Source organism: Saccopteryx bilineata, chromosome 1 (assembly GCF_036850765.1).
Source record: "Saccopteryx bilineata isolate mSacBil1 chromosome 1, mSacBil1_pri_phased_curated, whole genome shotgun sequence".
Classification (NCBI taxonomy): domain Eukaryota; kingdom Metazoa; phylum Chordata; class Mammalia; order Chiroptera; family Emballonuridae; genus Saccopteryx; species Saccopteryx bilineata.
In genome coordinates this window covers 213523319-213534653 of record NC_089490.1, presented here as the reverse complement: position 1 = coordinate 213534653, position 11335 = coordinate 213523319, and positions in this window count along the sequence as shown.

Genomic DNA, 11335 nt, shown 5'->3' with positions numbered 1-11335 from the left:
CTGTCTTAGGGACAAATGCTAATGAACTATTTCAGCAGTTCCTCCTTCTTCAAAGACTTATATGTCAACAATAGCTCCATGTTTCATAGGACATACTCAAGCTCACTCCATGCTCCCTGGAGATTTAACGCAAAGGAATGCCTTTTTTTTTTTTTACTCTTGTCTTTTGTTTGTTTGTTTGTTTTTTGTTGTATTTTTTCTTTGATTTATTTATTTTTTGTATTTTTCTGAAGATGGAAATGGGGTGGCAGACAGACTCCCGCATGCGCCTGACCGGGATCCACATGGCATGCCTACCAGGGTGGAATGCTCTGCCCATCTGGGGTGTTGCTCTGTTGCAACCAGAGCCATTCTGGCAACTGAGGCAGAGAGCATGGGGCCATCCTCAGTGCCCGGGGTGGCTATGCTCCAGTGGAGCCTTGGCTGTGGAAGGGGAGGAGAGAGACGGAGAGGAGGGAGAGGGGAAGGGGTGGAGAAGTAGATGGGAGCTTCTCCTGTGTGCTCTGGCCCAGGAATCCTGCACACTAGGCCAATGCTCTACCGCTGAGCCAACCGGCCAGGGCCTAGGAATGCCCGTGTTGATCAAGCTACCCAAAAGAAAATTATATGGAGCAACCATAACAGACTGAGCAAGTCAGTCTCATACTATTCATCACCAGAACGCTGCAGTCCAGTGTAAACAGTTTCAACATTCTCGGGAAGCAGCACGGCAGATTGGGAAATCCTGTCCAAGGGGTCCTATACTGCCCCCTCATTTGGAGTTAACCCTCAAGGACCCATACGGGGACAACTTTGGCAGATGGATGTTACTCATATACCTTCATTAGGCAAACAGTCGTATGTCCACATTACAGTGGCTTCATATTCCGGATCTATAGTATCCTCTGTCAGAACAGGAGAGGCTGCTAAGCATGCTATAGTATAGCTCATGGTCTGTATGCATTGTTCTATTATTGGACTTCCTAACCTGGCTTAACTGAAAATGCTCCTGCATATGGAGCAAAAGCATTTACTGTATTTTGTCATGCTTACAATCTTTAAAGTTAAGGTATTATTAAAGTATACTCAGCAAACATTTTAAGGTCAATTAAAAAAAAACAATTTAAAAGGGGGTAGTCAGAGTGACATCACGGAAATGGCGCCGTGAGAAGCGCGTCCGACAGCTATCCCCTAAATCACAACAAATTTATCAACTAGAAACAGAAAAATTTATCCTCGGAGCATTCCGGAGTTCCACACAAACTGAAAGCAAAAGGACTGTTATCACTTGAATCTGAGAGACGAGGGTGTGGAGGAAGCTACCGCAGCGACGCTCATTCAAGCCGCAAGGGAGTGCACCTGCGGTGAGTCAGCCCATATACTTGGGAACCGCGAGCTGCCGCGAGCGGCCGACGCGAGCTGCCACCGCGAGCTGCCGCCACGAGCCACCGCCGTGAGCCTCGTGCACGCCCGATCCGGTTGAGCACCGCTGACGTTCCCAGGGGCCCGCACACTGCGAGTGGGGGTCGCCGGCCACCGGTGCCCGGAATGCCCCATTCGCGCGCGTACCTTGGGCATTCCACGCGCCCAGGGCGCCCTGCTGGCCCGCACACCCAGGGGGCTCCATTATCCTGCGCCTGGTGAGGTCTAGCCGCCAGCGGCGGGGGGAGCGGGATAGGCTTGGGAGATTCTCTCCATGGGTGGGGCACCTCACCCAGCCATTCAAGCTAACAATCAAGTGTTGGGGGAGGGGCGCACGCAGGCAGCCTAAAATACCTTCAGAAGCACAGCTGCGACCCAATCACTGAAATTAGCTTAACCCATAAAATCTGCGCACCCTCGGTTCTAATTGATAAGATCTCTCTCAGTTCAGCGATCCAAGACAAGAGGCGTGATATTTTTTAGTGCCTCTCGCTAAAGGGGCGGAAGCAACTTCTGATTGATAGAGCCTCCATATTCAAGGATAAACGCTAACAAGAAGGACTTGGAAGATAATAAGGTCTACACTACACTAGTCGTAAGCAGAGACTAGTGCCTCTTTTTCCCTGCAAAAACAGGCTACAAAGTGTGGAAAGCCTGGGTTGAGAGGTCCAACTAAATGATAGGCGCTGAACAGTCACCTTGACAACAATTGACTCCCACCCCCGCCTGATTACACTGGAGGCCCTGACTCTCAGAGCTTTTCCCAAAGCCTTGCACTGAGTGGGGATAGAGTGGGGATTTCCCAGCTCTTTGAGCCTCTTACTCCCCAGGCAGAAGCAGTTGCAGCCTTATGGCTGGATCACCAGGCTGCTAATTCAGAAAGGGGGGACTAGGAGAGAGAATCCAGAAAATCAAACTCTCTCATTGTTACACCCTGCAAACGCCAACAAGCCTTTACTTCCAGCAAGACTAAAGCCAATTATATAACATTGCCATAGAATCCCATCAACTGCAAATCCCTACCTAAGAGTGACACAGGGGCAGAGCCTGGGGTACAGAGTCACCGACTAGGAAGAGGGAGAGAAAAGAAAAAGGAAGAAGTTAACCTCTCAAAATCAAGAAAAACCCACAGACTTTACAACTTGATCCACTAATTTTTTGTTGTTGTTGTTGTTGTTTGTTTCTTCTATCTTTTTGCCTTTATTTCCTCCACCTCGGTCCTTCTATTCTCTGCCCATCTTATGCTTCCCCTTTCTTGAACTACACTACCCATGAGTGTTGCATTTTATTTTTCTTCTTCATCCTCACCCTCCTTTAAGGTTATACTCCAAAACACTTAACTCTCACTCTCTCTTCTTTTGTTTTTTTTTTGTTTTTTTTTTGTCTTGCTTTATTTTGTTTTTTTCTCCTCCTATTTTATTTCTTCCTTCGTTTTTCTCTTTTTCTTATTTTTTCCTTTCTATTCATTTTTTCTTTTCTCATTTTACTTTCTTCTCATATAATCCTCAATCACGAACAAATTAGTTAATTTGGGACTCAAGGCTTTTTTTTGGTTTTATTTCTCTTTTTTGCTTTTTTTTTTTCTCTTGTTTGTTTATTTTTGTGGCATTTTGGGTCCTCCCAACCCAAGGTCTCCATTGTATTTAGTCTTTGCTCCACTTAATACAACAGATTTTTACTTATTATTTTTATTTTCTCTTCTTTATTATTCTTTTTTGGTCCTTTTTTCTGATTCCCTCTTATCCCTCTCATTATATTTCTTAGTTGACCATCACTTACAAGCAAATCATCTTATGCTTGTCTAAGATTTTCTTCCTTTTTTTTTTTTTTTTTTTTTGCATTTAGTAGGTCCCTACTCCCTTTTTTGCCCCTTGAACTCTTCACCCCAAATCAGGCCCTCCATTATAGGCACGATATTTCCCTGAGGAGGGGAGAGGAGGGAAAGAGAAGAGAGAAAAAAAGGGGGAAATAATAAATTATTACTGTTTTTATTTGTGGGGTGTTTTATCCTTTTTTTTTCTTTTTACTCTTTATTAATTCTAATTAGTGCTATCAATAAGACCACCCTCAGATGCCGATAAGAAAGAGGAAATTGAATATTATGGATACAAAAGAAAGAGAGGTAACACAAATAGATGTGGAAAAATCTATGGAGAAAAGACTTAACATACTGGAAGCCTTGGAGCTAAATGACAGAGAATTTAAAATAGAAATCTTAAAAATACTCAGAGATATACAAGAAAATACAGAAAGGCAATATAGGGAGATCAGAAAACAACTCAATGAACACAAAGAATATATTACCAAGGAAATTGAAACTATTAAAACAAATCAAACAGAAATGAAAAACTCAATTCACGAGCTGAAAAACGAGGTAACAAGCTTAGCTAACAGAACAGCCCAGATTGAAGATAGGATTAGTGAAATAGAAGACAAACAACTTGAGGCTCAACAGAGAGAAGAAGAAAGAGACTCAAAAATAATAAAAAATGAGAAAGCCCTACAGGAATTGTCTGACTCCATCAGAAAGAATAACATAAGAATAATAGGTATATCAGAGGGAGAAGAGAAAGAAAATGGAATGGAGAATATACTCAAACAAATAATAGATGAGAACTTCCCAAGCCTGTGGAAGGAACTAAAGCCTCAAATTCAAGAAGCAAACAGAACACCAAGTTTTCTTAACCCCAACAAACCCACTCCAAGGCACATCATAATAAAGATGACACAAACCAATGACAAAGAAAAAATTCTCAAGGCAGCCAGGGAAAAGAAGAGTACAGGGGATGACGTCAGAGTAATGGCGGGGTAGGAAGCGATACCGATAAATCTCCCCCAAAACTCAACAAGATCTTCAACCAGAAACAGAAAAACCTATACTTGGAGCTTCCAGATGCTTCGCAATACACCCAAAGGTATGATTGAGTGAAAAATTGGCTAAATAGATAACCAAACCCCGAAGGAAAAAGGGAGTAAGAAATGCTCCGCCTTCCTCACTAACCTAAACAGGGCGGTTTTCTCTGGTAACTGTGAATATAGAAAATGAGGCGGGCAAAGGGGGGTGAATAGATCCAGGCCGCCGCGGCACAAACGGCCGAACCAGGCTGTGGCACACAGATCCAAGCCGAGGAAAATCTGATCCTGTGGCAACCCGGGCAATACAGCTAACACTCGCGCCAAACCCAAACAAAGAAAGACAAGCGGAGTGGCCATTTTACCCGGTCTCCTGGTCGGTGCAAAGTTAGTGGGTGAGAATTTCTTCCTAGGCCCCGAGAGTGGGTGCCCATGTTGCCCCACGGAGAGGCAGGGTCAGAGGCCTTTCTGTGGGCCGAGGACAGAGTCTCTGGGCAGCCCCAGCGCCCTGGGAAAGCCACAAATGGGATGGAGTGAGAACTACTTCCAACTTTGGAGATTTTCCGTGCTGGTGAGGGTTTCACTCAGAGGGAACCGCGGCCGGCCTCATATCCTGGTGTGCGTGCAGATAAGGAGTGAGCGATTCCTCCGAGTGCCTCCGCAGTGCGCGCCCGTGTTATCACAGAGAGGGGCAGAGTCAGGGGCCTTTGTGTGGGCCAAAGCGCAATCTCGAGCTGCCCCAGCGCCTTGCAAAAGCCACGCACGGGGACGGAGCGAGACTCAATTCCAACGCTGCAACTTTTCCCTGCAGTTGGGGGTTTCACTCAGAGCGTGAGACTGCTGGCTGGATATCCTGGTTGCAGACAGTGAGTGAGAGTTGCCTCCAAGCGCCCCCCAGAAGTGGGCGCCCGCTTGTGTTACCGGACAGAGTGGCAGAGCCAGTGGTCTTTGAGTGGGCGGAAAGCCCGCCTGATTATGCTAGCAGCTCTGACTGACTGAGCCTTACCCAGAGCCCTGTGCTGAGTGGAAATAGAGTGGGGAGTTGCCAGCTCTTTGAGCCTCTTACTATCCAGGCAGAGGCAGCAGCAACCCCATAGCTGGATTATCAGGCTACTAATTGAGGAAGGAAAGACTAGGAGAAAGGCTCCAGGAACACGGACTCTCTCACTGTCGGAGCCTATAAATGCTAATAAGCCTCGACTCCCAACAAGAATAAAGCACAATACATGACATTGCCATAGAGACTTATCAACTGCAAACCTCTACCTGAGCGTGCCAAAGGGGCAGAACCCGGGGTACAGAGTCACCGACCAGGAAGAGGGAGAGAAAAGAAAAAGCAAGAAGATAACCTCTCAAAATCAAGAATAATCTGCAGACTTTATAACCTATCCCATTTTATTATATTTGTTCGTTTGTTTCTCTTATCTTCATTCTTGATACTTTTTTTTCTTCCTCCAATTTGGCTGATTAACTCTCTACTGGTCTTATTCTCTCCTCTCCTTGAACTACACTACCCATAAGTGCTACATCTCCCATTATCTTTTCTCTTCTCTTCCTTTCTCTCTATGAGGGTTGCACTCCAAAACCCTTAACTCTCTCTCTCCTTTCTTTTTTCTTCTTTTAGTGGTTCCCTCTTTTTTTCTCTCTCTCTCTTTATTTTCTCCCTCTATATTAGTTTCTTCCTTTCTCCTTTACATCTCCTCTCATTCAAACCTCAATAACAAACAAATTTTCTTATCTGGGACCCAAACCTATGTTTGTGGCATTTTGGGGGGTTTTTACTTCACCTTTTTAACTCACTAGCAGTGCTCCCATCCCTGGCTCTCCATATTATCTAGTTCTTGTTCCACTAAATACAATAGTAAGTTTTTAATTTGTCCCCCCATTTTTCCGTTTTCCTCTTATTCCTCTCATCATAACTCTTAGACAACCAACACCTAAAAGCAAATCATTTTATTCTTGACCCAAATTTTTTCCTTATTTGCTTTTTGTGGGTCCATACGCTCTTTTTTTTTCTTTTTTTTTTTTTCTTTTTTTCTTTTTTGCCCCTTTATTACTTTTCCCCAATTCAGGCCCTCCATCACAGGCATTGTTTGTTATAACTCACAGTCCAACACAAGATTTTCTCAAGAAAGAGGGGAGAGGAGAGGAGAGGAAAAAAGGAGGGGGGGAATAATTTCCTTTTTTTAAAAAATTTTATTTTATTTTATTTTTCTTTATTTCATTATTAATTTTTTTTAAAAAAAACAACTCTTTTTGATTTTTTATTTTTTTTATTTTTTTAAACTTTTTATTCTTTATTAAATCTCATTAATACTATCAACAAAACCACCCTCAGATGCCATTAAGGAAGAGAAAATCGAATATCATGGATACAAAAGAAAGAGAGGTAACACAGCTAGATGAGGAAAAATCTATGGAGAAAAAATTTAATATATTGGAAACCTTGGAGCTAAATGACAGAGAATTCAAGATAGAAATCCTAAAAATTCTCCGAGATATACAAGAAAACACAGAAAGGCAATATAGGGAGCTCAGAAAACAACTCAATGAACACAAAGAATATATGTCCAAGGAAACTGAAACTATAAAAACAAATCAAACAGAGATGAAAAACTCAATTCACGAGCTGAAAAACGAAGTAACAAGCTTAGCTAATAGAACAGGTCAGATAGAAGAGAGGATTAGTGAAATAGAAGACAAGCAACTTGAGGCAAAACAGAGAGAAGAAGAAAGAGACTCAAAAATTTAAAAAAATGAGATAGCCCTACAAGAATTATCTGACTCCATCAAAAAGAATAACATAAGAATAATAGGTATATCAGAGGGAGAAGAGAGAGAAAATGGAATGGAGAACATACTCAAAAAATAATAGATGAGAATTTCCCAAGCCTGTGGAAAGAACTAAAGCCTCAAGTTAAAGAAGCAAACAGAACTCCAAGTTTTCTTAACCCCAACAAACCTACTCCAAGGCATATCATAATGAAATTGACACAAACCAACAGCAAAGAAAAAATTCTCAAGTCAGCCAGGGAAAAGAAGAATACAACATATAAAGGAAGGCCTATTAGATTATCATCAGATTTCTCAGCAGAAACTCTACAAGCTAGAAGAGAGTGGACCCCAATATTTAAAGTCCTGAAAGAGAGGAACTTTCAGCCAAGAATACTATAACCATCAAAGCTATCCTTCAAATACGAAGGAGAAATAAAAACATTCACAAATACAGAAAAGATGAGGGAATTTATCATGAGAAAACCCCCACTCCAGGAATTACTAAAGGGGGTTCTCCAATCAGATACAAAGAACAAAAAAAAACAGAGCCACAAGTAAAAGCTCCAAGAACAACACAATAAAACAAAATTTAAACTGTGACAACAACATAAAGAAAGAGGGGGAGAAGACGGAGATTAACAGTAGCAAAGGACGATGGAGTGCAAAAGTACTCACAAAATAGTTTGCTACAATGAACAGGGTAGGGACCCTTTTCATTACTCAAAGGTAACCACCATTGAAAAAACCACCACAGAAGCACATGAGATAAAAAAGATAGCAACGGAGGAAAGATGTATGGAATACAACCAAATAAAAACAAAAGATAGAAAAACGAAAGAGAAGGATCAAACAAGACATGAAACTAACAGAAAGCAAGATATAAAATGGCAATAGGGAACTCACAAGTATCAATAATTACACTAAATGTAAACGGATTAAACTCACCAATAAAAAGGCACAGAGTAGCAGAATGGATTAAAAGAGAAAATCCAACTGTATGCTGCCTACAGGAAACTCATCTAAGTAACAAGGATAAAAACAAATTCAAAGTGAAAGGCTGGAAAACAATACTCCAAGCAAATAACATCCAAAAAAAAGCAGCTGCAGCAATACTCATATCGGATAATGCTGACTACAAGACAGGAAAAGTACTTAGAGACAAAAATGGCCATTTCATAATGGCTAAGGGGACACTGAATCAAGAAGACATAACAATTCTTAATATATATGCACCAAACCAAGGAGCACCAAAATATATAAGACAGCTACTTATTGATCTTAAAACAAAAACTGACAAAAATACAATCATACTTGGAGACCTCAATACACCGCTGACGGCTCTAGATCGGTCATCCAAACAGAGAATCAACAAAGACATAGTGGCCTTAAACAAAACACTAGAGCACCTGGATATGATAGACATCTACAGGACATTTCATCCCAAAGTGACTGAGTATACATTTTTCTCCAGTGTACATGGATCATTCTCAAGAATTGACCATATGTTGGGCCACAAAAACAACATCAGCAAATTCAGAAAAATTGAAGTTGTACCAAGCATATTTTCTGATCATAAAGCCTTGAAACTAGAATTCAACTGCAAAAAAGAGGGAAAAAATCCCACAAAAATGTGGAAACTAAACAACATACTTTTAAAAAATGAATGGGTCAAAGAAGAAATAAGTGCAGAGATCAAAAGATATATACAGACTAATGAAAATGACAATACGACATATCAGAATCTATGGGATGCAGCAAAAGCAGTGATAAGAGGGAAGTTCATATCGCTTCAGGCATATATGAACAAACAAGAGAGAGCCCAAGTGAACCACTTAACTTCACACCTTAAGGAATTAGAAAAAGAAGAACAAAGACAACCCAAAACCAGCCGAAGAAAGGAAATAATAAAAATCAGAGCAGAAATAAATGAATTAGAGAACAGAAAAACTATAGAAAAAATTAATAGAACAAGGAGCTGGTTCTTTGAAAAGATCAACAAAATTGACAAACCCTTGGCAAGACTTACCAAGGAAGAAAGAGAAAGAACTCATATAAACAAAATCCAAAATGAAAGAGGAGAAATCACCATGGACACCGTAGATATACAAAGAATTATTGTAGAATACTATGAAAAACTTTATGCCGCTAAATTCAAAAACCTAGAAGAAATGGATAAATTCCTAGAAAATACAACCTTCCTAGACTGAGTCAAGAAGAAGCAGAAAGCCTAAACAGACCTATTAGTAGAGAAGAAATAGAAAAAACCATTAAAAACCTCCCCAAAAATAAAAGTCCAGGCCCTGACGGCTATACCAGTGAATTTTATCAAACATTCAAAGAAGACTTGGTTCCTATTCTACTCAAAGTCTTCCAAAAAATTGAAGAAGCAATACTTCCAAACACATTTTATGAGGCCAACATAACCCTCATACCAAAACCAGGCAAGGATGGCACAAAAAAAGAAAACTACAGACCAATATCTCTAATGAATACAGATGCTAAAATACTAAACAAAATACTAGCAAATCGAATACAACAACATATTAAAAAAATAATACATCATGATCAAGTGGGATTCATCCCAGAATCTCAAGGATGGTTCAACATACGTAAAACGGTTAATGTAATACACCATATCAACAAAACAAAGAACAAAAACCACATGATCTTATCAATAGATGCAGAAAAGGCTTTCGATAAAATACAACACAATTTTATGTTTAAGACTCTCAACAAAATGGGTATAGAAGGAAAATATCTCAACATGATAAAGGCCATATATGATAAACCATCAGCTAACATCATATTAAATGGCACTAAACTGAAGGCTTTCCCCCTTAAATCAGGAACAAGACAGGGTTGTCCACTCTCTCCACTCTTATTTAATGTGGTACTAGAGGTTCTAGCCAGAGCAATCAGACAAGACAAAGAAATAAAAGGCATCCATATCGGAAAAGAAGAAGTAAAGGTATCACTTTTTGCAGATGATATGATCCTATACATCGAAAACCCCAAAGAATCCACAAAAAGACTACTAGAAACAATAAGCCAATACAGTAAGGTCGCAGGATACAAAATTAACATACAGAAGTCAATAGCCTTTCTATATGCCAACAATGAAACAACTGAGAAGGAACTCAAAAGAATAATCCCCTTCACGATTGCAAAAAAAAAAAATAAAATACTTAGGAATAAACATAACAAAAAATGTAAAGGACTTATATAATGAAAACTATAAACCATTGTTAAGGGAAATCGAAAAAGATATAATGAGATGGAAGAATATACCTTGTTCTTGGCTAGGAAGAATAAATATAATCAAGATGGCTATATTACCCAAAGCAATATACAAATTTAATGCAATTCCCATCAAACTTCCAATGACATTTTTAAAGAAATAGAGCAAAAAATCATCAGATTTATATGGAACTATAAAAAACCCCGAATAGCCAAAGCAATCCTAAAGAAAAAGAATGAAGCTGGGGGCATATCAATACCTGACTTCAAACTCTATTATAGGGCCACGACAATCAAAACAGCATGGTATTGGCAGAAAAATAGACACTCAGACCAATGGAACAGAATAGAAAGTCCAGAAATAAAACCACATATATATAGTCAAATAATTTTTGATAAAGGGGCCAACAACACACAATGGAGAAAAGAAAGCCTCTTCAATAAATGGTGGTGGGAAAACTGGAAAGCCACATGCAAAAGAATGAAACTGGACTACAGTCTCTCTCCCTGTACAAAAATTAACTCAAAATGGATCAAAGATCTAAACATAAGACCTGAAACAATTAAGTACATAGAAGAAGACATAGGTACTCAACTCATGGACCTGGGTTTTAAAGAGCATTTTATGAATTTGACTCCAATGGCAAGAGAAGTGAAGGCAAAAATTAATGAATGGGACTACATCAGACTAAGAAGTTTTTGCTCAGCAAGAGAAACTGATAACAAAATAAACAGACAGCCAACTAAATGGGAAATGATATTTTCAAACAACAGCTCAGATAAGGGCCTAATATCCAAAATATACAAAGAACTCATAAAACTCAACAACAAACAAACAAACAATCCAATAAAAAAATGGGAAGAGGATATGAAAAGACACTTCTCCTAGGAAGAAATACAAATGGCCAACAGATATATGAAAAGATGCTCATCTTCTTTAGCTATTAGAGAAATGCAAATCAAAACGGCAATGAGATACCACCTCACACCTGTTCGATTAGCTGTTATTAGCAAGTCAGGTAATAGCAAATGTTGGAGAGGCTGTGGAGAAAAAGCAACCCTCATACAC